Here is a 26,396-nt window from a genome sequence, read left to right on the forward strand (position 1 = left end):
GATCCAAATCAGAGTGGCTGTCATCGAATTCAGACGTGCCTGTTGGGTATGCATACTCACCCTCTCTACAACCTAAGTCATCAACACACTTAGGGCTGTTTGCAGAGGTGTGTCGCCCTTTTCAACTACCTTGGTTCAGCTATGGGGTTTATTTTGAAGTCACTGTTTGGGCACTTTAACAACAGCCTGCCTGTACCTACCTCGCTGTCACCAGTAACAACTGGGCTCTGTTAGTAAACCAAGCAATGTTCTGAAAGACTGAAAAAACAACTCACTGGAGTTGGTACCATTCACATCCCCGAAGCATCTCAGTAATTGTGTAACTTATGTGGCAGTACCCAGGGGCATAGCTTCATGGGGGGTGTTTGGGTGGTACACCCCCTAAAAATGTATTCTGTAGTAAATAGTTGGGTACAGGTGTTTCAGTCGGGTATGGACGAGGTGTCTGTTTAATTTCACCCTGGATTTGTACATGCACACACAGAAAAAAACACACACACCCACACTCTGTCATTTCTGCCATAAAACTTGGTTAGTTTGAAAACTATTGTTTTAAGTACCTATACCAATCTGCACTCCTCTCTCTTTCCACTTCCTCTTAAGCCCACTCGTGTCCTGCATTCTCACTGGAGAAGTGTGGCTCAATGGTTAGAGCGGCAGACCCTGATGCAGATTCCTAGCCCGGGACCAGGGTTCAATTCCCCGCCTCGGCGGGTCTTGGGCTAAAAAATTCCACGGACCTGATAATTCTCGCCTCGGTGCCTATTCCAATCATGGAGTCCCACTCTGCAACTCTGGGCAATAGCTTGCTTAATCTCCACAATGGCCCCCACAATGCTAAGGATGCCTGGCCTCCACCTTGGGGGTGCCCAGGAGTGGACACCTCATAGGGAAAGCCAGGATGGGTTCCACAGCGGTATTCGTACAAGCGCCTTGAGACCCTTGCGGGTGAGTAGTGCGCTATACAAGTATCAATTTACAATTTACAATGTTTTTTTAACAAGATAGGCCAGCATGATTGTTAGGAAAGCTGAAGCTTACACCTCCCTCAAACCCCCAACCACCCAATCTACACACTACTCCCTTGGCAATACCTGGGTAGCAATGTCTAAGAATACTTTACTTTAGAGCTTTAAAGCTCAAAAAGGTAACAAATGTACCTCCCTTATTAAATCGTAATGTTTGCAAATAATAGCCAGGGCAGGCTGCCCATGGGGTAGATGTAGATTATCTTTCTAGGCCCATTTGAGAGCAGCTTATGAACACCTACGTTTATTTTATGAATGCAAATGAGATTGACAAACTCTAAAATCCAGAAGTAGGATGGAATTTTCATGTTAACAAATCTGTTCAAGAGGCTGGTCTCGCGGGCGTTCCTAAGAGGGTCCACTTGTGAAATTCGGTCTATGCAGATTTCTGCCCTGGAAATATTTGTAAATTCAAGGACAAAAATAAAAGTTTTTAAAGGTATTGAAAAGGAGGGAAGACCATTGTGTTTAAGAGGGTTTATAGAAGAGGCTTTTCCAGCAGTAAAAACTACGAGTTAAAATGTATATCCACTTTCCACATTTCCACATGTACAGCACGTACACCTATTGCATACCTATGTTTAAATGGTTAGGTATTTGAGTACTTATGGATATGTTCTACCTGCAGAAATATCCAGGATTATCATTGATTTTTTTTCTCAGTTGCTAAAAAGCGAAACATTTACTTTAAATGTACAAATAACCTTACAGTATTAAATTCAGCTTTTTTATTTGGGACTTGCTAGACTGAATAGACCAAATGTTTATTCCTAAATTGAGCAGAGGCTTGTAGAAGTTCGTAGATCAAATTCTTGTTATCTGTTTTTTTCTGTTTTTATTGTTTATACAACTGCAGCGTGTCAAAAAATATACAACTTTAGAGGTCATCCAGGGTGACTCATCTCAAGCATAACTTTTGTTTTTTTACCCTTGCTTCTGGCCAGCAACTGACACTCCTCGAGTGTGATGTAGAAGCTAAAAACAAGAGACATATCCCAGGATCACATGATACTGATGGCACTATAAAAAGAGAGGCAGGAGCCTCCCTCTGGGAAAGGTTCTCCTCCAGAGGTCATGTGATACATATAGGCCAATGAAGGTGAGATAGTCCCACCGGAAGAAAGGTTCAGATTCAGGGATCACGTGATGTAGATGGGACAGTGATAGGCAAGATGTAAGTCTCCTCCTTAGAAAGGTTCGGATGCAAGAACCACGTGATGCTGATAGGACAACAAAAGACAAGACGGTATCCTCATCCTAAAGGAAGGTGTAGAACCAGGGAAAACATGATGCTGATGAGACAATGATAGGTGATAGGTGAGACGCTAGTCTCATCCAAAAAGAAGGTGCAGATCCAAGGATCGCATGATGCTGATGGGACAATGATTGGCGAGACAGTAGCCTCGCCATAAGAAAGTTTCTGATCCAAGTGCCAAGTGATTTTGACTCCTGTGAGCAAAATATGCTAGATTACAGCCTCATCCTAAACAAGCATTGGCAATGCCATTGGGTCTGTCACACCATTCACCTTGCATTTACAGGCACAATGCTTACCTTACAGTCTAATGGGCAGTATTTTACCTCGGGTGTACTGGAAATTAATGTAAGGACCAATAAAAAGAGTCCACTCAAGTAATATGGAACATGGGCACAACCAAGAGTGCATGAGAAACGAAACAAAGCATTTGAGATGGCACGTAGGTCTGAAGCTAAGAGCTTATGTACTCGGGACAAGTGTCTTTTGACCAGGCACAGTATCTTAAACAAAAGCCATTTATTCACTGGCAACTTGTTGAGGAATTTCAATTGGGATTTGAAAGACTCATACTGAGGGATTTTGAGCAACAGACGTGGCTGCTGCTTTTGCACCCTCTGAAGGTAACAGGTAAGATATTTAGGTAAGCCAAGAAACTCTACATTCCTATAATCCAAGCCGGTTGAGATAGTTGCCTGATCAACAACCTTCTTCTTTCAACTCAGAGGTAAAGAAGAATTTTCCTTGAGCTCTTCAAGAGGGTATAACCTATACCAATGATCCTGTTGACATACAGGCAGATGGTAGATCAGTATTGATAGTAACACCATCATTTCTGGACCTAGTAATTGAGGGTTTGGCCAAGAGCCAGTGACTTCCAAATTGAGGTCCAGATCTAAGGATAATTCCGTAGAACAATCAACTCCAATTTATCTGCATTCAACTTCAAAAGAATGTATGTCCTCAAACATGCGACCGAAGCAAGACATGTCCAGTGTTTAAGGCACAGTTATTATCACGTCGTTTCAGGAATTAAATGTAAAAGACACTGTTCAATAAAGTAAGGGTAAAATAATCAATTAAATCAACTAAAGGGGTTAAGTTAATGTTAAAGACCTTCACAAACAGCACAATAATTCTTACCAAGTCAATGTCCAGTGCTTTAATTATAAAAAGAACACTGCTTTCATTCACACACAACTAAATGCTAAACATAAAATTAAGTATGTACACAATGACAATAAGTTCCCTGTAGCACCACCTGAACTACCGACCTGTTGCTGAAGGCCTTTTAGTGTTAATGTACAGCCCCTCCTGTGGTGTGTGTCACTTAATGAGACAATGAGACGTCCTTTATATTGTAGTTATCAGAGTTCTCACTGTAAAACCGTTTCCTTTTGCTTTTGTCAGAGAGTTCTAAATGTAAACACTCTTTCTAGTGTATTTATCAAAGAGTTCACAATGTAAAACCTGACTTTTAGGGTGTTGGAGCACAGCAGTCCAAAGCTGACCAGAGAAGTATTGTTGGGTAGAAACTTACCATTGAGTAACACACAATAAATCAATGTCCACCCAGGGCTTTTCAAAAGTACTTTAATGCACACACAATTAAGTAATATACTCAAAATGAAACATAGTTATAGGATTTCAGGTGGGATTACTAATTGAAGTCCTTCCTTTATGGGTCTTGCAGATCAATCAGGAAGCAAATCATGTATCCTAAAGAAATATCACAGGTCATCCATCACAACTAACCCTGTACATCTAGTCTGCTCCCATCATGTGTAAGGCGATGTGTGGCAATTTATGCACCAGAAGGCTTTATTCCTAAAATCCAACAATGCTCTTGTCTGGGGCTAGTGGCAAACCTGAGCTATTGCACAATCAAAAAGGTTATGCATGTAGGCTTTGTAAAGTTGCTCACAATTTAAAAAAAGAAAAATACATCGTTTAGTAATTAATAAAGCAAGCCTGTTCATTTTGAACTTAAAAATAATTAAACATGATCATATGGCCTCTGGTGCACAAAGCCATCACATTTTTTGTTCGACCCCAAGCATATATTTACAGGTACATAAATTCTCCTGGAGAAAAATAAGCATTACTGTGGACAGATCTAAAAAGGGACTTATAAACTAAACCCCTTCCTATTGCATTAGAGAGAAGGTTCACAATGGAAGGCCCCTTGTTGTAGTGGTTGGCAATAAGTTACAGTGTAACCTCCTTCTATTTTATTTGTCAGAGAGTTCTCCGTGTCAAATCCTTTCCTATAAAACGGCAACAATAAAACTCAATAAAGGCATGTCCAGCCAGTTCTGTTTCTTAAATGTTCTTAAGGTCATTATTAAATATTCAACGAAATGCTACAATCAAAAATTACATCCATATATATGATTTCGAATTAAATTACAAATAGAAGCCCCCCAGGTAATTATTCACGGTGCCATATCATATGGGACAACAAATTCTGTAAATGGCCGCCATGTTAAACTCCTGATTTGGAAATAATGAGAAAACATGTTAGAGTGCAATTCCATTTTAAGGTCTGGTTAGTTCCTAGAAACTGCATTGGCATTATTTGACTGCTCCTCTTGTTGTCGCTGCTTAGTATCGCATTTATAATGGGGAAAGCAAAAAAACAAACCACTAAGTAACAAAAATATAGGACTGGATGAACTTACAACTGATACTGGACTAGAGGAGGTCTTGAAAGACTGTGGCAATGAAGTAATGAAGGTGTTCAGTATTCTTTTTGTCTCTAACAGCTTTTATGTCAGGTTAGGGCCTGTGTCTTGTCTGTCAGCGAGCAGACCTTTAACACAAGACATATAGCAGTAGAATATTTTTGAGCCTCTAGGTGCATCACTTAAGGGGGAGATTCCTTCTAAAACACGCCCACGTACAGCCAGGGTGGAATTTTCAGTGTGCAAATGCCAAGTGTATCCATGGAAGGCCTCTTGGGGATAGCAAGGGCTCATCGGAATCTGGAGTTTAGTTAAACCTCTCTTATACCATCTGGGAAAAACTATAAATTGTGAACTTGGAAAAGCTGAAGGTTTGCACATGAGCTACTACGGGAAGCTAGTTCGGGAGTACTGTGCAGGGCAGACGCGGGCGCGGTAAATCAACTTGACGTTCCCATGTTTCGAAAGTGAACTCTTTCTCTTTTTCGTTCTGGAATATTGTATTTCCTTAAATCGTTGTAAAATGGCTTCCATCTGTGACAGCTCCTTAAATCTGAGAGATTATCTTATTTTGTCTGCATTTTTTGAGGGATTTTGTGCAGTATTTTGTTGATGGATAAAGTCATTACCGAATCCTTTTAATTTGCAAGGCTACCAGTCCTCTTGGCCTGCAGTGCTCTGTATTGTTGCTGAACCTATAGTGTCTCTGCATTGTTCCAAAGGCTGTGTTAGTTCTGTTTAAAGATGACCTCTCTTTTTTCATGGAACGCATAACATTTTACATTTATGATATCAATGCAAAAGTATAAATAATATTGAATATTCGGATACTTCATCTTTAAATATGGTATATAAAACATGGGCAGTCTGTCATGACTGATTTTAGATGGTGTCAATATTTAATCATAGCCACCTTAAAAAGTTACACCAGCCACTGTGTAGTTCCTGCTTGTATCATCTGGAGGTTCACATAAAGGCCTCGTATGAGGGAAAAAACATAGTAGCAACGGGCATAGCCCTCAATGCTGTTTTTTTGTTTTTTTAACAGGAAGAGTAGAACTCCGGAGTGCTGGGAGGGAGAACATATACTGGTGCTTTTAAGTCTGTCTCTTGGCTGTCTTCAGCAGACCTCCCAGAAATATTATGAAACATCATGGGCAGGAGGCATTGTGAAGCACCCTTCACAATGGGAAGGTGGCAGAGCAAGCTACAATGGTTGAGCAGTTGTTAATACAATGCAGCTCATTGCTGTCTCTGCCCATAACCCACACCCATCACCATTTGCAGTTGAAATGAAGTCGCAGGGCACAGATCTTGATAAACAGAAGCTTGCAAGGCATGCCTAGTTTCTTCAAATCTAACATTGTTCATTATTTGTAAGTATGTGTAGCAAATGGGTTACGCCCGTGTAGTCCACCAGGATTCTTTGCGAGTGACTACCCACTTTTTGAACTTTTTACTCTTCGTGAGTCTCGCTAGTTGAGTCTTACGGTAAATTCCTGCCAATTGGACTGAGCGTGTTAAACGCCAGCGCCTGCTTTTTAAGATAAGGCCACTGCTGTGCAGCTAGAGTGAAAGGTACTAGCTGCTTACACGCAAAAATGTGTGCACATGTGTGATACTACCACAGTTCGCAGCCTGGTATCTTCCCACAGATAACTTGTCACAGAAGTGACTCTGCAAGGATTGAATCGCTACACTGATTTCCAACCATGCCTTCACCGTACTGAACTTGGCATTAGTGGACTGGACTATTATTAGCATGCCAATGCGAAGCAACAATTTGCCTTGGTCCCAGTCTCCGTTGCAAGTTTAGTTTTGATGCAGTTCTGTTTTTATTTTCTTCCATTAACACAAAAAACTATGAACAAGGATCTCTTTTTAGGTATACCTTGCACTGGTGATCAGATATTTTCATACTGGAATGCTTTATAGTCCTAGTTGAGAAAGGATTAACTTTCAAATGAATGTTACAAGTAATGGGAAAAGCTGATAATGATTATGTACTGGAGTTACTTATGCCAGTACTAAGATGTAGCTGCTTCTTTTTATTGTAGATAATGTAACTGAGGCGCAGGCATAACATCGATTTGTCAAGGATCACACATTTTGGAAAAGTAGCGAAAACAAGATGTGAAATTGGGTGTGTTGGTTGCGCAGGCTAACTCTTAAGTCGTGTAAGCACACTGCTTGATGCAGTAAAACCAACCAAGAGATATTACTGAGATACTTATAATTAGGGGACCTTTTATTAAATATTTCAAGGTTAATATATCCCTCAGAAAGTGTTCTAACTCTCCATTAGTCAACAACTGACTAGGTAGTGTGGTTCTCTTAAAGACGGTATGAATTCGAAAACTGGGAACATGAACTCATTTTAAGTGGGTCACGGATTAGTGGTCACAACATCTGGAAGCATCTTGTTAGAGACACTTGTCTTCCATCTGTCGATTCATGTGTTTCTCCTATCGAAAGCCATGTGATTGGCACTTTTGAATAATACGGTATATAACCCTATTGCCTTGCCCAAATCTGAAATCGTAATTAGTCTGACATCGGCTGTATGTTAATATAATAATGCTGACTCTTGTTGTATAAAGTGCATCATCGTGTTAGGAGTATGTAAAAACGTGTACTATTTCCCTGCATCATTGCAGTACAAGTGGTTGCGATGGAATTGCTGCAACTCTTGAAAGGAAGGGAAGAAAAAAATATTATTTTAAGGTAGGCAGTAAGTACTGTACTGCAGCGGAAAATGGTAAAAGAAGGTATCCTGTTACTAATTTGTAACTGTTTAGTATTTTTATTAACTTGATGTGAAAGGTGGAGTTATATTTACTTGCAGTGTTAGAAGCTAATGTGTGCTTCCTGGCTAGTGATCTCAGCGTCTTGAGTGCAGATGTCAAGGGATGATCTATTTCGAGACAGATCCTTGCTAGGTGTGGAGTTGAGTGTACATGTTGACATCTATGCAAAGGTCCTGTGAACTGTGCCCTGAGATAACCAGTTCTTCTTATCAGAGGGATGGCTTTGCTGCCCTGTCACCCTGCAGTGGAAATGTGTGATTGTTTCACTTCCTGAGTGTGGCCTGGTGACGAGCGATATGCTAATTAAAGCTCAGAGTTTTTCATTTTTAGTTCTCGCCTAAGTAACGCGCATGGGCTGCAAAGGAGGGCTTTTAGCCGTTGCTCTGCTCATTTTCAAGCACACACTCGGGCTTGTGGTGGCATCCACCTTGCGGGAGCGAGCAGGGGCGCGCCACAAGCATGAGTGCAGTGCTTGAAAATGAGCAGACTGCGTGCGCGCACGCACGCACCACTCGCGGGCTCACCTCCTGCTTCCCCTCTCTCTCTCTCTCTCTCTCTCTCTCTCACAACAATTAACTTTCGCGGCCGCGGGCCCACGCTTTTGTTTCAGAAGAAGCGTCATGCTGCGCGGCAGCTTCCCCTTCATTCCACGGAGACGGCAGCCATTAAACACCTGAGTGCGGGATTCTCTTTAGTCTCAGCGTGGCTGTTAGATGACTGTGCAGGGAAGTCAGGAGGCGGTTTTTGTGTTGCAATATAAACAGGGATTTTTTTTATTAATGATGCAAGATTCCACCCTAATGCACGGCTCGGAACCCCAGCGTTATGCATGTGCAAAATGCATATATCAGTTGTTTTGGTTCGAGTGACATCAGATTGCTTAACCCGAGCACAGGTCGCGAATATGTTTCATACATTTGCTAAGTATTGTTTGCCGCTACAGATTTGCGAATTTGATTCACTATAATTATTTACCAAACTCATCTGTTTTTGTTAATCTGCCTTAGGCAGATGAAAGGCAGATCCAGTCCTTCCTGAATACAAACAAATACCCTTCAATGTTTTGCAGAAGGTGCATTAGTCCCTGAGCTTTCACACTGGTATAAATGAAAAATACATGACAGTTACACAGATTTTAAAAGACTGTTGTGATTTTGAATAGTATTTAGACCTGTTTATGATCTGTTCGATTTGTTTCTTTATTATCATCGTGTTTTTGCTGAACGTATGTTTGTGGTCATTTCCAAAGTAGGCATTTAAACGTGCTCACCATCTGCAGTTTTATTTAGTAAGACAGTACAAGGTAAAAAGTCTGACCTGGCGAATTTGTACTCTTTTTTTTATTTTTACTGCATGAAAATGAAAAATAAAGCATTCGTGAGGTCTACATAAAGAACCTTGTGTTGGATTGAATCATTTGCCGATGTCCAACTTTAAGGCGCATTGAAATTATTTTTGTTGATAGCGGGTCTCATTAATTTCTTCACAACAGCACTTTACAAACTTCCTAAATGCTGAAAAAAGCAGGGACAAGGTAGATGGTAATCCCACACATATGTAAAGTGAGCTTTAGGCAATTCTTTACAAATCGTGAGTCCGTGTGGATGAAGCCTCAAGCACGTTGGAAAGACAACACTTAAGTAGTATATTTTCGGCAAAGGAATGAATGGCGGAAGGAGCCAGAATGGTGTTTGTGCCCGTGGAAAGAGAATGACGACCAGATTTTCTAAGGCAGCAACGTAGTGCTGCGTGAAACTTTGTAGCGCTGCACTGAACTAAGCAGGAGAAATAGTGCAATGCTATATTTTGATACCATTTTGTGCCACTCTACTCTATACCACTGTACTCCACACTACCCTACCCAACTCCACCCTACGTCACTCCACTCTGTGCCACTTCTCTCCATGCACTCCAATTTACGCCACTCCAGTTTGTGCCAATCCGCGGCACTCAGCTCTTCCCGACTCTACTCTTAACCAATCTACGCTGTCCTTTCCTGTGCCAATTCTCCCTATGCCGCTCCACTCTATGCCACTCTACTCTATGCCATGCCACTCTCCGCCACTCTACTCCACTCTGCTCCACACCACTAACTTTTAGCCATTCTGGCCAGCAGCCATACAACTGTAAAACATCGCTAAAAGACATTGGCAAAGCCAATAGCTGTCACCGAGGTGTGACCTATTGGCTTTGCTAATACTTGTTTTAGTTTTTCTACTTAACGCTGTTGTCCTTGTCGTTGTTGCTATTTTCCTCCTACCTCCGTTGTCTGTGTTGATTCTTCCCCTCTCACCCCGTGTTTGTATTGCCTTTTCTTCTCCCATCCCCTTGTTGCTTCTTATCCTCCCAAACTCACTCCCCTTTTGTCAATGTTGCGTCTTACCCTTCCCAACCTGCCTTGTCTGTGTTGCTTCTTCCTCTCCCACCCCACCACCCACCTGTTGTCCAAGTTTCCCACCCTCCCGACAACTGCTATAAGAAAAAAAAAAGCGATATGACGCAGTCGAGGCTGGCTGCGTCATAGCGCTTTTTTGTCCAGTTTCCTATTCCCGCCCTACATTCGTCTCATTCAAATCCCGGCAGGTCCACTCAGCCTTTCATCCATCTGAGGTCGATAAAATGAGTACCATTGAGTTAGGTAACAAGAAACATCTGTTATTCAGCGCCAAGATACCTCCGGGTGAACGTGCGCTGTACAAATACACATGTTATGTTATTGTCAGCGTTGTCTGTTCCTTCCCACCCTCCTTCCTGCTGTCCGTGAATAAAGAAGAGTTATGAAGTGGCTAGTGCTGGCCGCATCATAGCGTTTTTTTTCTAACTTAAAGACTCCCATATTTGATTAATGCACCCTGTTTTCTAACAAACTGTTCAAAGGAAGAAGTTGAAGCCATGTTTAATTCATCATACCTGTGAAGACCATGCAAACAAGCTTGTCAGATATATATATATATATATATATATATACGCACACACACACTCTTTCTTTCTCTCTCTCTCTCTCTTTCTCTCTCCCTCCCTCCCTCCCTCCCTCCCTCCCTCACTCCCTCCCTCACTCTCCCTCACTCTCCCTCCCTCCCTCTGCCTCCCTCTGCCTCCCTCTCCCTCTCTCCTTCCCTCTCTCTCCCTCCCTCCCTCCCTCCATCTTTCTCCCTCCCTCCCTCCCTCTCTCTCTCTCTCTCTCACTCACTCACGCTCTCTCTCTCTCACGCTCTCTCTCTCTAACTCAGGAAAACACGCATAGCTCTCGCCCGGCGGAAGAAAACAAAAACAGCTGCTCCCTCCAGGTGGGACTAACGCTGGCTTCCGCAGCATGGATACATGCTTGGAGCCAGCTGGGGTCATAACATTCTTAGAGCTCCCCACCCTCGACTCAAATTATTTAGTATGTGCCCCGGGTGGGCACCGGGGCACCCACCCACAAGCAGTAGTGGCCCCTGGGGAATAGGATCCCCACAGTCACTATAGGTTTGGGAGAGGGGGCTACGCACTCCCTCTCCTTTATGGAAACAAAACCCTGGGGGATGGGTCCCTCGGGCCCATAGTGGGTCAGGGAGGTGACTGCGCACCCTCCACCACTTAAAATTAATTTGTTGGCATAGGGTCTCCAAGACTATTTTTGTCTTAGGGAAGGGACAGTTCCCATCTTCCCCATTAAAAACTAGCATTTGCAATGCAATAGGTCTCGCATTAATTAAGTTTGAGCTATTGGCATTGCTAAATATTGCAACACCAATTGCAACAAAAGTCTTTAAATTGTAGGCCAAAAAAATGTGTGTTTATTTTTGTAGCAATGGTGGCATGCTGCGCTTTAGATGAATATGTTTAAAAGTAAAGTGCGCCATACTGCGATTGCCACAATAGTTAATTGTGGATGCGTTAACAATTGATGTGTGTACTGATTGCTGGTGGTGTGTGTGCTGCAGAAATTGTGCACCGCTGGCTGGTGGTGTGTGTGCCTGGTGGAAGTGTGCACTGCTGGCTGGTGGTGTGTGTGCCTGGTGAAAGCGTGCACTGACGGTTGGTGGTGTGTGTTTGCCCGGTGAAAGCGTGCACTGACGGCTGGTGGTGTGTATGTGCCTGGTAAAAGCGTGCACTGACGTCTGGTGGTGTGTGCCTGGTGGAAGCATGCACTGACGGCTGGTGGTGTTTGTTCCTAGTGAAAGCGTGCACTGACGGCTGGTGGTGTTTGTGCCAGGTGAAAGCGTGCACTGACGACTGATGGTGTCTGTGTCTGGTGAAAGTGTGCACTGATGGTGTGGTTGTGTGTGTGTTTGTGTGTGTGTGTGGTTGTGTGCGGGGTTGTGTGTGTGTTGTGTTTGTGGTTGTGTATGGTTGTGTGTGTATGTGTGTTTGTGGATGTGTGTGGTGCGTGTGTGTGTGGTTGTGTGTGTGTATGGTTGTGTGTGTAGTTGTGTGTGTGGTTGTATGTGGTTGTGTGTGTGGTTGTATGTGTGGTTGTGCATCTGTGTGTGGTTGTGGTTGTCTGTGTGTGGTTGTGTGTGTGTTTGTGTGTGTGGTTGTGTGTGTTTGTGTGTGTGTGGTTGTGTATGTGCTTGTGTGTGTGTGTGGTTGTGTGTGTTGTTGGGTCTGTGTGTGTGTCGTTGGGTGAGTTTGTGTGTGAGTGGTTGTGTGTGTGGTTGTGTGTGTGTTGGGTTGTGTGTGGTTGTGTGGGTGGTTGTTTGTGTGTGTGTGTGTGTGTGCGTGTTTGTGGTTGTGTATGTGTGTGGAAAAGATATGGGCATATTGAAAGGAAGCATATGAGGAACAAACCACGGACGGGATAAACAAGCTTTTTTAAATTTGTTTTTGAGAGAGAGGAAGAGAAATCGAGAAGCTTACACTGGAGTGATCGGACAATGTGAGAGGGGAAATGTAAATATTTGTTAGGCTATTGAAATTAGAAAATAGCAAGTCTAAGGTATGACCCGCAGAGTGTGTAAGGCAACTAATTTTTGGAGTAATTTGAAGGGTTAGCATATCAATTTCTAGTTGTTTGGAAAGTGAGTCTTCACATTTTTTTTTAATGTAAATTAAAGTCACCAATTACCATGTACATGTCATGTTTTAACATGGGTGGTGTAAGCAAAACAGCTTGGCAGCGCAGGGAGTGTTATAGCCCGGTGGACTTTAGACAATAGTATCATTCATCAGCCTCTGTTCCGTGAGGGATTGTTATAATACTAACATTCCCCATCAGCAGATGATGAACAGCATTCTTTTGAACAGATGCTCATATCTTTAAAGGTTATGCCATGCACCAGCTCTGACAACCTACTATGTCGCATTTTAATTTATTATAGTTCGGGTGGTCTTCTGAAGGGGTAATTCTTACCAAAACAAATGCATTTGCATTTATTATAACAAGGTTCATGAGAGGGAAGCTGCAAGGTCTGGCTCAGCTAAAGTATCACATTGGAGAAGTCCAAAGATGCCATCTTTGTTGATGGGTGGGTGCTAGATGTAGCCATGCTAATGAAGGCTGGATATGGTATTGCTCAAACTGGATAAGAGAGTTCTTGTTTGGCTACATGCTCGTGCTGGAATGTGAGAGATTGGTGAATGAGTCAATGCTTACGTTTGGATCATTGTGTGCATGTGTTTGGTGTACCTGCTCTTGCTAGGTGGCAGTGTTGGGCTTGGCTTCAAATGATTGATGTGAGACTGCGTTGTGACTGAAAGGGTAGTTTGTGACAATATTCTCCTGATGGGTATGGGCATGAGTGCTGGTGGTTTGAATGCGAAGGTGCTGGTTTTAAGCGAGTAGTGGGAAGCAACACTTGGGAAGGAAGCAGTACAGGGTGTGTGTGATCCCTTTTGTGGCCGCTTTGATGTTCTCAGTGGCCGCGCTGCTCACTTAGAACATCATAGGGGGCGCGAAAGTGATCACGCAGGCTGACAAATGGTGCGCCCGGCGCACATGCACTGAACCCGATCCGCCTGCAGCCTTTGGGGGCATTTTCAAAAGCCCTTTACTAAATATCCCGCAGAGCATCGCTTACGTGATAACTTGGCAAGACCTAAAAAGAACCCAGGGGATGGGGTCCCAGGGACCCAAAGTGGCTTGTAAATTACCACTGCACCAATGGCCCTGCTACCAACCCCACACCGCGCAGACTGACCGCCTGCGGGGAGGTTGGGCGCAGGACCTGAAGCCAATCTCACACCATTTACAGCCAAAGGTTATGTGCGCATAGCATTGGCTGCCTGCGGAGGGGTTGGCTACAGAACTGGACCACAGCCAGGCCCTTTGGCCGTGCACGGTGGGTGGTTGGTTTCATTTATGATAATATATTTCTTTATGTTAAAAAAAAGCTTGAAATTCAGTGAAAATACCAAAGATTAAAGTAACTTTATATTTATGTGAAAATTCCAGTGAGAACATAATGTTTTAACCTTACAAAACCACGGAAATTCACCAGATATGCCGGTAGTTATCTCACATAACTATAGCTCGTGCCTTGAGGTAACTATCACTTGCGCCGTTGATGTACTCATTATGGTTCTTCGCAGACTTTTAAATTGAACCTACAAATGAATATACCCGCACACAAAGTTTCAAGAGCATGGCGTAAGTTTATCTTTAAATAAATCCCACCTGGGAGGTTTGTGGGCCTTGCAGAGTGGGGATTTCTTAAAACGTTGGTAAACACCTCCAAACTTGGAAAATTCTAGGGTTTTCAGAAAGCTTTTGCAGGTAACTTAACACCCTGAAAACTGCTTGATAAGGGCAGGAATACATCTGTTTTCAGAGTGTGTAATAGATGGAGGCACCTCCCAAAAATCAGTGGAGGTGTAAGTAAAAGAGACTTTCCACTGGGAAAATGTAAATACATGGTAAATGTACATATGCATTACATTTTGCCAATTTAAATGTTCATTTTCAAATGTGTAAATGCTTATGCCTGTGAGTTCTCCTGGGAAGCTGCAGAAGAAACCGCCCTAGAACTTTTGGTCCATTCCAAAAAAGTCAGAAATATGGTAGTAACCCTATGGAGCAAATTTGCAACTTTCTTGGTACATCAAGAGATATGAGACTCGGTCTCCATTAACACTCCGGAGAACGAACAACAGTTGTCAAGGAATGGTGGAAAAGGAGGCTGTAGTAACATTGTCTCCCGTTTGAATGGCAATAATAATATCTTTCCTTGGCAATGCATGAGAGACTTAGTAAACCACAGGCTACATCTTGAGATCCTTTACACTAGAGGAGATGCATTATTTTCCCTCGTAACAAAATGAACCGCTGGCCCTAGTACCATCGGCAGTATCCTTGGTGTCCACTTCGTGCTCAAACTGTTTTCGCAAGTTGTAACGCAATTCTTGAAAACATAAATTTTCTATACACCCTTTAAGCAGCTCCACCTTTGCTTAGGGGAGCGGCAAAAGAACACTGTAACTAAGACATTTGCTTTCAACCAGTTGAACTGGAACCCCCATGTAAATTTCTGTTTTGCCATCAGCGCTCTGCGGTGTCCAAAGCAATGTGTCTGGATTTTACACAACATTGCATATAAATAAATGCATGTATTTTTTTCAGCACCCTTGCACACCTTCTCTTTGTCTATTCTGCTCACTTTGGATCTATTAGACTTGAGCCACTTTAGGCTTCCTAAATGTGACAACAAAATCCAGCAGCAAAAGTAAGTAGAATAATTTTAGCTGCTGAAAAACAATGTTGGCGAGAAAGCTTAACAAGATGTTAAAATTACATTCTTTTGTTAGCAGCCTCAGAAAGAGACAATACTAAATAATGCTGGAGTCTTCTAAGCGCTATGAATGGATTGCAGAACCCAACCACCACTTCAGACCCATAGAACGCAGGGTTGTGCCAAGCAGGGAGACGCAATGGGAATCATTGCCACATGGGGGATTTGCACACCTGATGCTTGCACGCGGCATTGATTCTCGTCTATAGTCCCAGTACGCTCTTGAATTTTGTTGGTCTCCCCAAAAAATTTTACAGTTTATCTTTTAACATAAATCTCATGGGTAATTTAATTATGCCCAATTATCACTTGGTGTAACTCGTATGTATGTCCCTATGTTCTGCAAACAGGTAATGTTGTTTTTTTTAAAAAAATTGGTAGCCGTAAATCCTGAGAGCCTGCTTCTAATGCCTGTGCATTTGTATCGGCAGCAAAGAGATCAGAATTAGGCCTCGGCGGTAAATTCCGTTCCGTTTGCGTAATTGGCGTAATTTCGCGTTCTGCGGAGAACACGAAATTTCCCAAAAATCTGCGTTCCATGACTTTGCAAAATTATTTGCTTGTTTGCGTTCTCAATTGCTTGTTCGCAAGATATTTCCCCCCGAGCACGCAAACAGTGATTGCGAACAGTAAAAAAGCATCACGAACAAGCAATTCCGCGTGTTTGCAGTGATTTTTTACCGTTTTGCGGAGATTTGCGTAATGCCATTATGCAAATTCCGCCCACCCCTAAAGAATGCGTGAAGTGAGAGCCGCAAATGATATAAATGCACTAAGAGACCATTCTTGCTGGCAGTAACGAGAAACGTGACATGCCGTGTATACCACAACAAGCTGTATTCATTATGTGGCTATTAATTACAGAAAGCAGCCGATAGAGAGATAACGCACTGACTGACAAGAGGTTTGCAGTTTGACTAGCATGGGGTTGCAGAAATAGTCGCTGCACAATCAGCTCAAATGCGTTTCGTCCCCAAATGCAATTCACACAATGGCAGCGACACATCACATAGTACAGTGGCGTCATGCCAGAGCAAAGAGCACTTGAGAGTGGTAGTATGCCAAAGAAAGCATCTAATGTGCGCGGCAAAGAGGGGCCGCTTGGGTATCCTAGAACTGCAGCATCACCTGCCTCCATGAAGAGTACCCTACAGCCTTTCATGGTTGTCTTTGAAGCTGACGAGAAATCAACAGCTCCTTTTAGGACATTAGACCAGTCCAGTGTGCTTCTTAATTTAAGGGGTAGTGGTTCCAGACCTTTTCACAGTCATGCCGTGATATCCCCCCCCCCCCCCCCGTTTTGCAATAAACATTCTAAACGCCCTTTATGTGTGAAGGTCACAGGTCTGCTAGATTTTTGACTGGGTCTGTTGTTTTGCTAGTTAACCAGTCAAAGACAACCATAGCTATTCCTTATTGACCAGTTGGCAACATGTTAACACTAAGTATAATATTCCCAACTGCTTTGTCCTTTGCTAGTAGCAATTAAATTACTTATAAGAGACACCCGTGCCCACTACATGGGGAAAAGCTGCTTAAAGGGACACTCGAGGGTTAAGCATCAAATAGCTGTTGATGTATAGACTTGTGTAGAATTTATCCTTCCCCTCTGGCCTGTTAAAAGCACAACCAATGCCGCCTCCTTTTCCTCTGCACCTCCAGGCACTTCTTATGCTTTCCGAGGTCCCAGGGAGGAGATGCATAAATGCACGAGTTTACCCTGCAGTACGTTGGGTCCCATTTTAGTCTGTGTCCTGTATACAGGTGACTATCTACATAGCATGTTCAGGGCGCTATACACTATTTTGCATGCGAGTAATATGATTTGTACTGAATAACTGACCTTTGTATCCCTCGGGGCTTTCTCCGATGTACTGAAATAAAAATGCGGCATCCCTCGAAGGCCTCCCCTTCATTTTGGGGATTGTGCTCATCATCAAAATATAGGAACTATGAAGAGACGAAGATGGCGGCTTTCTGGCACGGTTAATGTGGCCACACACCTGAGGAAATGTGCAGTTAGTGAAGAGGTTTCCAGTCACAGGAAAGAGCCACATTAGGAAAAGGACCACAAGGCTACACCTTGGTATTACAGAAATCATACTTAATAAATGACAGTAGGGTCATGTTAGCTCTTAACCTTTGCACGAAGGATGTGGGCAGGCTTCATACTTTAACGTTTGGGGTTGTCTTTTCTGGTTCATTTAATACATTCTTGTCTCTTTACCTGTTGACTTTGAATCTAAGGTCAGCACACTGAGGCAGGATTCCAAATGGGGTCGGACTGGGGACAGAAATAGTCCCGAGCACTGAAATAAAGATGACCCCATTAGCAATCCAGATAGGTAAAAAAGTGGCCTACGTTGGCTAATCAGACCACTTTCGAACTTGCAAAGACATGGTGTATGGGAGACTGCATTCAATTGTGTTTTCTGCTGCGGTGTTTGTGGTAATATCAGGGGAATTAGCAATAAAAACGGCCCACCTGATCATAAACCAGGCCATCAAACTGCAAAAAAATAAACCGTCCCATGCACCAATCTGTCAGACCAGCCCATTGGGCTCTTCCTGATAGCCCTATAGGCCAGTCCTATCCTGACTCTAAAAAAACAGTCTCTCCCTCCTTTGTAGTGTTGTGAATTATTGATGGCTGCAACGCTTTGGCTCAGCCTAAAAGGCTGCCGAGCTTGTCACTTACCTAGTGGGCAGCGTCAGTAATCAGTAGTTTCTATTAGCAAAAGTAAATGCACGAACATGGTGTGACCACCACTGATGTCTCCAAGTGCTTGGAGTTATTTCAAAGTAGCACTGTATGTCCCAAGAAATAATCTGCCCTTCCAACAGCAATCACTGCCACCTGAACGTATTGAGCGCTCTCACCACCACCCAATGACACAGCTATTCTTAAAGATGGACAGTAATCTGATAGAGACATCTATCCACAGATTTTCCTTTGAATTTCCCAGGCTTCAGACTGGATCCAGAAGATTTTTCTTCGAGCAGTACCCTTGCGTGCTAGTAGGTGGCATTGATCACCTCCACGTGGGGTCTGTGCCGGAAGGGGCATCACCAAAATAGGTGCCACCTCGGCACGCTGACGTCATTTCATTTCTTTCCGCACCAGTCAAGCACTAATCCATGAAGAGAACTACTCTCTGTCACTTTTTGACAGGATTTTTCGACTTTTTGTAGACCCCTTTTTTGTTGGTGTATAGGAAGTCATGTCATTGAGGAAGACTTTAGGGTTTAGATAGAGCGCCACCTGTCATTGTGCCATATTGGTGCCAGAACCACATATTGTTTGTCTGTGGTGTCTAGAGTGCGACCACAACTCCAAGTCGTGCTTTGACTGCCAGGTCATGGCCCTGAAGCTGCTTGCCACCCCCAATTCCTCAGTGGTCTCAGTCCCGGTAGAGAGGAAGCTCCCGGAACTGCTCCAGGAATCACAAGTCCTCTTCATCCTACTTGAGATCGTCAGGACATTCAGGTAAGAGACACAGGAAATAGAAGTGTGCTTTGACTTCTCCCCGTCCATTGGCCGACAGATCGAAGGAACATCTGTGTTCGAGGCCTCATTCTTTGGAACCCACGCCTGGCTCCGCGCCTTCCCCTTTTTCTGGGAGATGGATCGTGCTCCATATAAAGAATTTTATGAGACCATGTGCCTCTTTTTTGAGTTCCCTGACCCCTCAGGCATGCCTTTCGGCCCCACAGGGTCAGAGGGAGCTCCATCGGGTTCCGCGACAGTGGCTCCAGCCCCGTCACCGATGCCCTCCTGCATGGATCAGAACCGGCGCGGGTCGTGCCACTGTGACCTACCCTGCCACCAGTCCCAACACTTCCGGCACCCACTGGCGGAGCCAGGCCTATTTATCATGACAAACGTCACGGAGTCGGCACCTCCTAGACCGACACAAATTATAGCGCAGGCAGGACCTATAGGTCCTAAGCCGTTCCCTGAGCCTTATTCAGGCAGGCCAGGCTTGGAAGAAGAATGGAAGGGGTCACTGGACCCTTTAGAATACCAGCAGTACGATCAGGATATGGACTGGTATGAGGAATTGGGTGAGGCCAGCGGACTAAATACTGCTCCAGACACTGGCATGTTTCTCCTCCTATCATGGCTACGGAGGAGGGGGCAATGGGAAAAACATTCCTAGGCAGTGAGATTCATAAACATTACATTAATTTATTTGGCATAATGTGGGGGATACGGAGGAGGGGGCATCTTCTGGTGGTGCGGAGGGCGGCTGAGATCCTTGACCTTAAGCTACCCTCAGTGGCAGTCAAGACTAACAGTTAATCTTGAAAGAGGTGCAACCCTTGCTCCCATTTAATGCAGCCCTCATGGACATCCTACTGGGAATTTGGTCCAAACCCAGCACAGGGGTTCATTGCCCACCATCACCGCCCTGTCCTGGGTGCCCCAGACGTCCTCACTACTAACCCCACCTTGGAGAGCTTGGCGGTTCAAGCCTCTACTTTCCATGGTGTGTTCCCTGCAGCTCCCCCGGTCAGGGAATCCAAGATACTGGACAGATGGGGGCAAGAATTGTTTTCCTTCCTCCAGTCGTGCATGGCGGTAGGTGAACATTGGGCTGTTATTTCCAATCAGAAATGGTTGCTCAAGTGCTGCCTCTGGTACTGGAGGAGGCTCTAGCCATCCTCTCCCAAGCTGTATCAGATGAAAGAGATGCAGGAAAAATCTCAATTAGATGTGGTTTAGACACAACCGACTCACTAGGCAGAGCAATTTCCACGATGGTGGCTGTTAGACACCATGCCTGGCTGAGAACATCTGCCTTTTCAGGGTATGTCCAGTCTTCTCTCATGGAGATGCCCTTTGATGGCACCTGTCTCTTCGAAGATGAGGCAGACACAGCACTGGAGGTCTTTAATACTCACAGGCTACGACCAAGGTCTTGGGCCGCTCAGCTGCCCCTTGTCCCCAGACCGCCTTTCGTGGTTACTGTAGGAATTTCAACCGCACCAGCCCTATCCAATCCACAGACCTACACAAGTTGCACAGCGCCTGCATGGACGAAGGCGTGGTATGTACCGACCACATGGGTCGGGCAGCCAGAGGTCCAGTCAATTCACCCCCTCCCCCCAGCAGCTTCAGCCTCCAAGTCCTCCTAGTCTCGCCCTTCCAGACCTTGGGCGTCCAGTTGGTGGCAGGATAAACCATCACCTCCTCCACTGGTGGGTCCTCCAGATTGTCCGGAGGGGCTGCTCGTCTCCTTCATAGGCCACCCCTCCATCATATGACCTGCTGACAAAGGATCATTTACAATTGCTCCAGGAGGAAGTAATGGGTGTCGTGGCCAAATGAGCCATAGAATGGGTTTTGGCGCCAGAAGTAGGCTGTGGTTGTTATTCCCGCTACTTTCTTGTCCCGATAAAGGAAAAGGGCCTTCCTCCTATCCGAGACCTACGAGCCCTCAACTCCTTCCTCAAAAAAGAGAAATCCAAGATGCTCACAGTAGCTCAGGTCCTGTGTGCCCTGGACCCAGAAGACTGGATGGTAGCATTGGACTTTCAGGACGCCTATTTTCACATTCCTGTCCTGACTGCCCATCAGCGCTACGTGCGGTTTACGGTAGGCCACAATCATTTTCAGTTCACCGTGCTCCCCTTTGACCTTACCGGCGCCTCTCTGTGTTCATCAAGGTAATGGCGGTGGTCACAGCTTATCTGCTCAGATCAGGAGTGCCAGTCTTCCCCTATCCCAATGGCTGGCTGCTGAAGGCGGGCTTACTCCAGGCTGTCGTCTCTCACCTCCAGACTATGGTGAATTTCCAGCATTTGCTGGGGTTCACTATCAATGTACCGAAGTCGCACCTTACTCCCTCTCAGACGCTCTGTTTCATCAGAGCCTTTCTGGGCACAGTGCTGTTTCAGGCCTATCCTCCCGAGCGGCGAGTCCAGGATATTCAGGCTATGATACCAAATTATCAACCTCTATCCTGGATGTCGATGAAAATGACTCTGAAGGTGTTGGGCCTCATGGCCTCCTGTATCCTGCTAGTAACACATGCCAGATGGCGTATGCGGCCTCTGCAGTGGGACCTGAAGTTTTAATGGGCACAGCATCAGGGGAATATCTCCGTCATGGTTCAGATCTCGGGGGAAACTGCAAGAGACCTGCAGAGGTGGCTGACAAACCATTATTGGGTCAGAGACAGACCCCTCTCCCTTCCACAACCATATCTCACAGTAGTGACACAGCCGTCACTCCTGGGATGGGGTGGCCATCAGGGAAAGGTGGAGACCAGAGGATTCTGGTCTACAGTAGAATTTGGACTCCAGATCAACATGCTGGAGCTCCGAGCGATTTGCTTCACATTGGAAGCCTTTCTATCCTCCCATCAAGGAAAGGCTAGTTCAAGTGTTCGCACACACCACCGCCCTGTGATACTGCAACAAACAGGGCACAGTGAAGTCTTGGACCCTCTGTCAAGATTCCCTGTGTCTCTAGACATGGCTGGAACAGAAGGTAATTTCCCTGGTGGTTCAACACCTGGCAGGTTCCCTAATCGCCAGGGCAGACAAACTCAGCTGTTGATGCCTAGCGGATCACGAGTAGCGTCTCCATCCGGAGGTGGAGCAAGGTCTCTTTCAACAGTGGGGAGACCCTTGGTTAGACCTGTTCGCCTCCTCCGGGAACGTCCAATATCAGCAGTTTTGCTCGCAGGACTTTCCAAGGCGGCTCTCGCTCGGAAGTGCTTTTTGTCTTGAGTGGAGCTGAGGCCTCCTGCATACCTTTCTACCCATACCACTCCTGCCTAGAGTTCTCAAGATGATCAGGAACAACCAGGTCCAAGTTATCCTTGTGGTTCCAGACTGGGCAAGGAGAGTCTGGTATCCCGAGCTCCTACAAATGAGTATTGATTCTCCGATGAGGCTGTCCCTTTGTTAGGATCTTCTTTCGCAGCAGTAGGCGAGGGTCCTCTGCCCGAACCTGTCACCTTACTTCTTGCATGGAGATTGAGCTGCGGCAGCTCATAGCGTGGACCTTCTTCCCATAGTCTGTAATGGTATTCTAACAGCCAGGTTTCCCTCCACCAAAAAAGGTGTACTACTGCTGATGGAAGAAACGTGTAATATGTTGTACAGAAAAGTCTGTTGACCCTCTTTCTGATGTGTTCCTTTTTATTTTTACCCTTGCCCAGCAGGGCCCTGCTCTGGGCACCCTTTCAGGGTATCTTTCTGCTATGTCTGTCTTCCTGAGGCTGCCAGACTAACCCTCCTTATTTAAGTTATTGTACATAGATTCCTGAAAGGCTTGTACATATGTTCCCACCTGCCCCTTTAATTATACTCAGACCTTAATTTGGTGCTCACCTTCCTCATGTGCGCTCCTATCGAGCCCCTGCATAATTGTCCTCCGGCTGCTCACTATCAAAATAGCCTTTTTAGTGTCAATTACATCTGCCAGAAGGTTGAATGAACTGCAGGCTTTACCATCCAAGTCTCAGGGCGGCTGGTACCCTTTGAAATTGGTGGGGCGAGTGAAGTGCTCCACCACTTTGCAAAAAACCCAAAATAAAACACCATGTCCCTCCAAAACCCCAAAGTAATCCAGCCCTCCCTCCAAAATGCCCAAAATAAAACACCCCTCCCTCCAAAAGTAAAATAAAACACTAGAGTAACATTTTAAATAAATAGTATTAACCCACGGCGGCACATCCTCCGTCCTCCTCAGTGTTCCACTTCTGAATCTGCAGTTGGGTTCCCCATACCATTCCTGATGCTGTTCTCATGCTTTTAACCAACATGAGAGAAGCGCCTGGATTGGATGGAGCGGGCTGGCTGGCTGCTCCTTCAGTCCCTGTTTGCCTGTGCTTGGTCTCCACCCAGGTGTCTAAGACAGCTGAGTTGAGAGCTTCAAAGTGCCCATATCACTTTGACCGGAGCAAGACACCCGGTGAAAGTGACATGCGCACTTTGAAGCATCCAGCCAGCCACTGCTCATGTCCTCTGCTGCCAGGCGGCAACAGAGGATATGCCGCTTATGTCTCTGGGCTCGAAGTCGACTGGCTGCTGCAGTGCGCACGTCGGAAAATAAAATCGCAATGAAATCTTTTCATTGATGTCGGAAATTACCTCTTTTGGACATGGTTAGCTCCCACTTTTTGCCTGGAAGATGTTGTTATTTCGACTGGTAGTGCACAGGGTCCCTGCCAATCATGTCGCCTGTGCCAGAAGCTCTTTTCCTAAAGTGTACCTTTTGTTTCCCAATTGACACAACTTCAGTACCCCTTGTAAGTCCCTAGTAAATGGTACCCCTGGTACCTAGGGCATTGGCACTAAAGAGGTACCCCAAGGGTAGTAGCACGAATTATGCCACCCTAGGGTTCCTTCACCTGGGCCATCCCCACTGCCATCGCAAACTGCATGCCTTGGTGCAGACAAAACCGAAGATTCGACTTGACACACATCCCTGTGTGCCATGCCCACAGACACTGCATGGGATATAGGTAAGACACCAATCCGGCAGGCCTTCATTCTCCAAGGCAGGATGCACTATATCTCCTCTGAGAACATATCTGCATGAGCAAATATGCCCCAGCAATATCCATGTCTATTCTTGGGTATTATAAGTGAACAGGGAAGCCATAGAGAGTACGTGGGCTGGACTCTCGTCATTACGAGTTCCCCCAGCTCCAGGATGGTTCACTGTATTATGGGATGTTTGGTACCAAACGTATCGTCTTAATAAACTTACACTTATTCCAGTGTCAGATCTATTTATAATTGCGCACAGAGGAACCTTTAAAGGGGTCCCCTGAAATCTACCATTCCTTAGCGTGGTCACCGACTGGTCTAAGCCAGCCTGTCACCAACAGACAGAGTTCTGACTTTATTGAGTGAGGGCCAGTGCGCTCAGAGGTCGAGAACAAAGCCTATCCTGAGCGAAGGTGTTGACACCTTCTCCCAGTCAAGGAGAGCCATTTGTGGCCGCGTCAAAGGCCTTGCCATCTTTGAAACATGATCCCAGCCTCTCCTGATAGGAGCAGGCAGGCCCTCCTGTCCTCACCCCCTTTTGGCAGGAAGACACGCATTAAAACTTAGAGGAGATTGGAGGAGTGCCCCCCTCTGCCAACTCTACCCCTTAGGTGCTGGGGGAGAGTTGAAGCACATTTTTCAATGCACACCATATTGAATATGGCGGGACTTCTCCTATCAGGACTAGGGCTATGTCCCTCTCCCACAGGTGGGCATAATAGAGGGTGTAGACACGCCAGGTAAGGGTCTCATTGGCCACCACCTTTCGCTCACTTGTAAATGCCCCTAAATTTAGTATTTAGGTGGCATCCCCGGACCCTGAATGGTAGTATCCACGGACAAAAGAAGACGACGAACAAAGAACCACTGTTGGACCAAGAACTGCAGACCTCGTGGTGGACTTTGGGCGCAAACTCTTGCCTGCAGCCACAGAACTCAACAATCACCATCCTCCAGTTTGTCTTGTCACTGTGTGACCTCCACAAACCCCAGAGAGTATTTAACACTTCATAAATCGCCAGAGAACTCCCTTGAGATAGAAGTACTATCTCTCTGCTGCTGCCAGTCTCCAAAACATCAAAGTCCAGTCCAGCATCGTCCAGCTCCCCAGCCAGCCGACGTCTCCTAGTGCCAGCTGAAGGCACACGTGCTCTGGAGGGTCAGGCCTCTGCTCCAAGTCTTTAGGCCACAGGAGCTGAAAGGCACCAATAACCAGGCTACTGGACCCCTTGCTGTAAAAACCTACAAAACTGAGTCCAGGCGGACTCCAACAGCGAGCCAGCACTTGACGAGAAACTCCAGGACTCCAGAGACCCACCTCAGCAGTGGCCCTGCAGCAGAATTTTCACTCCAAGGTGCTAGCTCCTGACCTCAATGTGCTTCTTTGCGTGCCCTTGTCCAGCTGCACATCTTCACTGCACCCAGCCCGCCCGGCTTGGGCATCTTCAATCCAGCTGTGCTCCTGCGGCCCCAGAGCCCTTGCAACCTCTACTCTCCCTTAGGACCCCTCTGACTTGCCTGCAAGTCCCATTTTGGTTTGTTTTTACAGGTGGCCCCCTGGCATTGTAGTGTGCCAGCTACCAAGTCCCCTTTAACTGTGCTCTCTGTGAAATCCAGGAAGCTCCCAAGACCTTGGCCTTGGTATGTTGGACCTTGGCCCCCGAACCTTCTGATTCCCAAAGGTGAACCACTAAATGTAACTGCATTGCACTGATTTTCCAATTGCCTTTTTCCTCCGATGGGAAATGTATTGTGCGCAATTGTGCACAACTGTAATCACTGCATTTATTGTGATTTTAGCACATTGCAAAAAGTATTTACCTTGTACCCGAAGTTCTTGGTCTAAATATTTATATAAAAAAAGAAGTACTATTTTTCTATGTTTGTTCTCGACTTTAATCATTGAGTGTGTATCATTTATTACCTCTGTGAGTACAACAAATACTTAGCACTGCCCTCTCATAAGCCTAACTGCTTGCCCACACTTACACAAAATAGAGCGTTAGTATTATCTACTTTGGCCTCTGTAAATCAGTAAGGGTCTCCTCGACCTCTCTGCACAGTGTACCCCATTGTGTTGCAATATAAAGAGAAATGGGTTTCCTACAATTGTCATTTTATTTTTCCTGCACGCCTGGCAGCAGGTGGGGGGGGGGGGGAGCAACACTCGCCTGCCCTCCTTTTGAAACCTCCGCTGCCAAGCCTCCCTTCTTGACAATATTCCCTGACAAGTTGGTGCTTCGCACTAAGGCCTCTTTCCTTCCTAAAGTTGTAACACCTTTCCATGTGGGACAATCGGTCACCTTGCCCACTTTCTGCCCTCCTCCTCGTTGTTCTAAGGAAGAGTTGCGACTCCACCGTCTGGACCCAAAAAGAGCATTGTCATCCTACCTTGACCGCATAAA

The 26,396-nt window shown here is 45.3% G+C and overlaps 1 protein-coding gene and 1 pseudogene across 3 annotated transcripts in view; one reads left to right on the plus strand and one right to left on the minus strand.

Moving 5' to 3' along the window:
• The window catches only part of BCAS3 (BCAS3 microtubule associated cell migration factor), a 4,343,716-nt gene that overhangs the window by 3,928,499 nt on the left and 388,821 nt on the right, over positions 1-26,396 (plus strand). The window lies entirely within an intron of this gene.
• On the minus strand, positions 21,650-21,735 carry LOC144825875 (small nucleolar RNA SNORA17; annotated as a pseudogene).

This window comes from Lissotriton helveticus, chromosome 3_1 (assembly GCF_964261635.1).
Source record: "Lissotriton helveticus chromosome 3_1, aLisHel1.1, whole genome shotgun sequence".
NCBI lineage: Eukaryota > Metazoa > Chordata > Amphibia > Caudata > Salamandridae > Lissotriton > Lissotriton helveticus.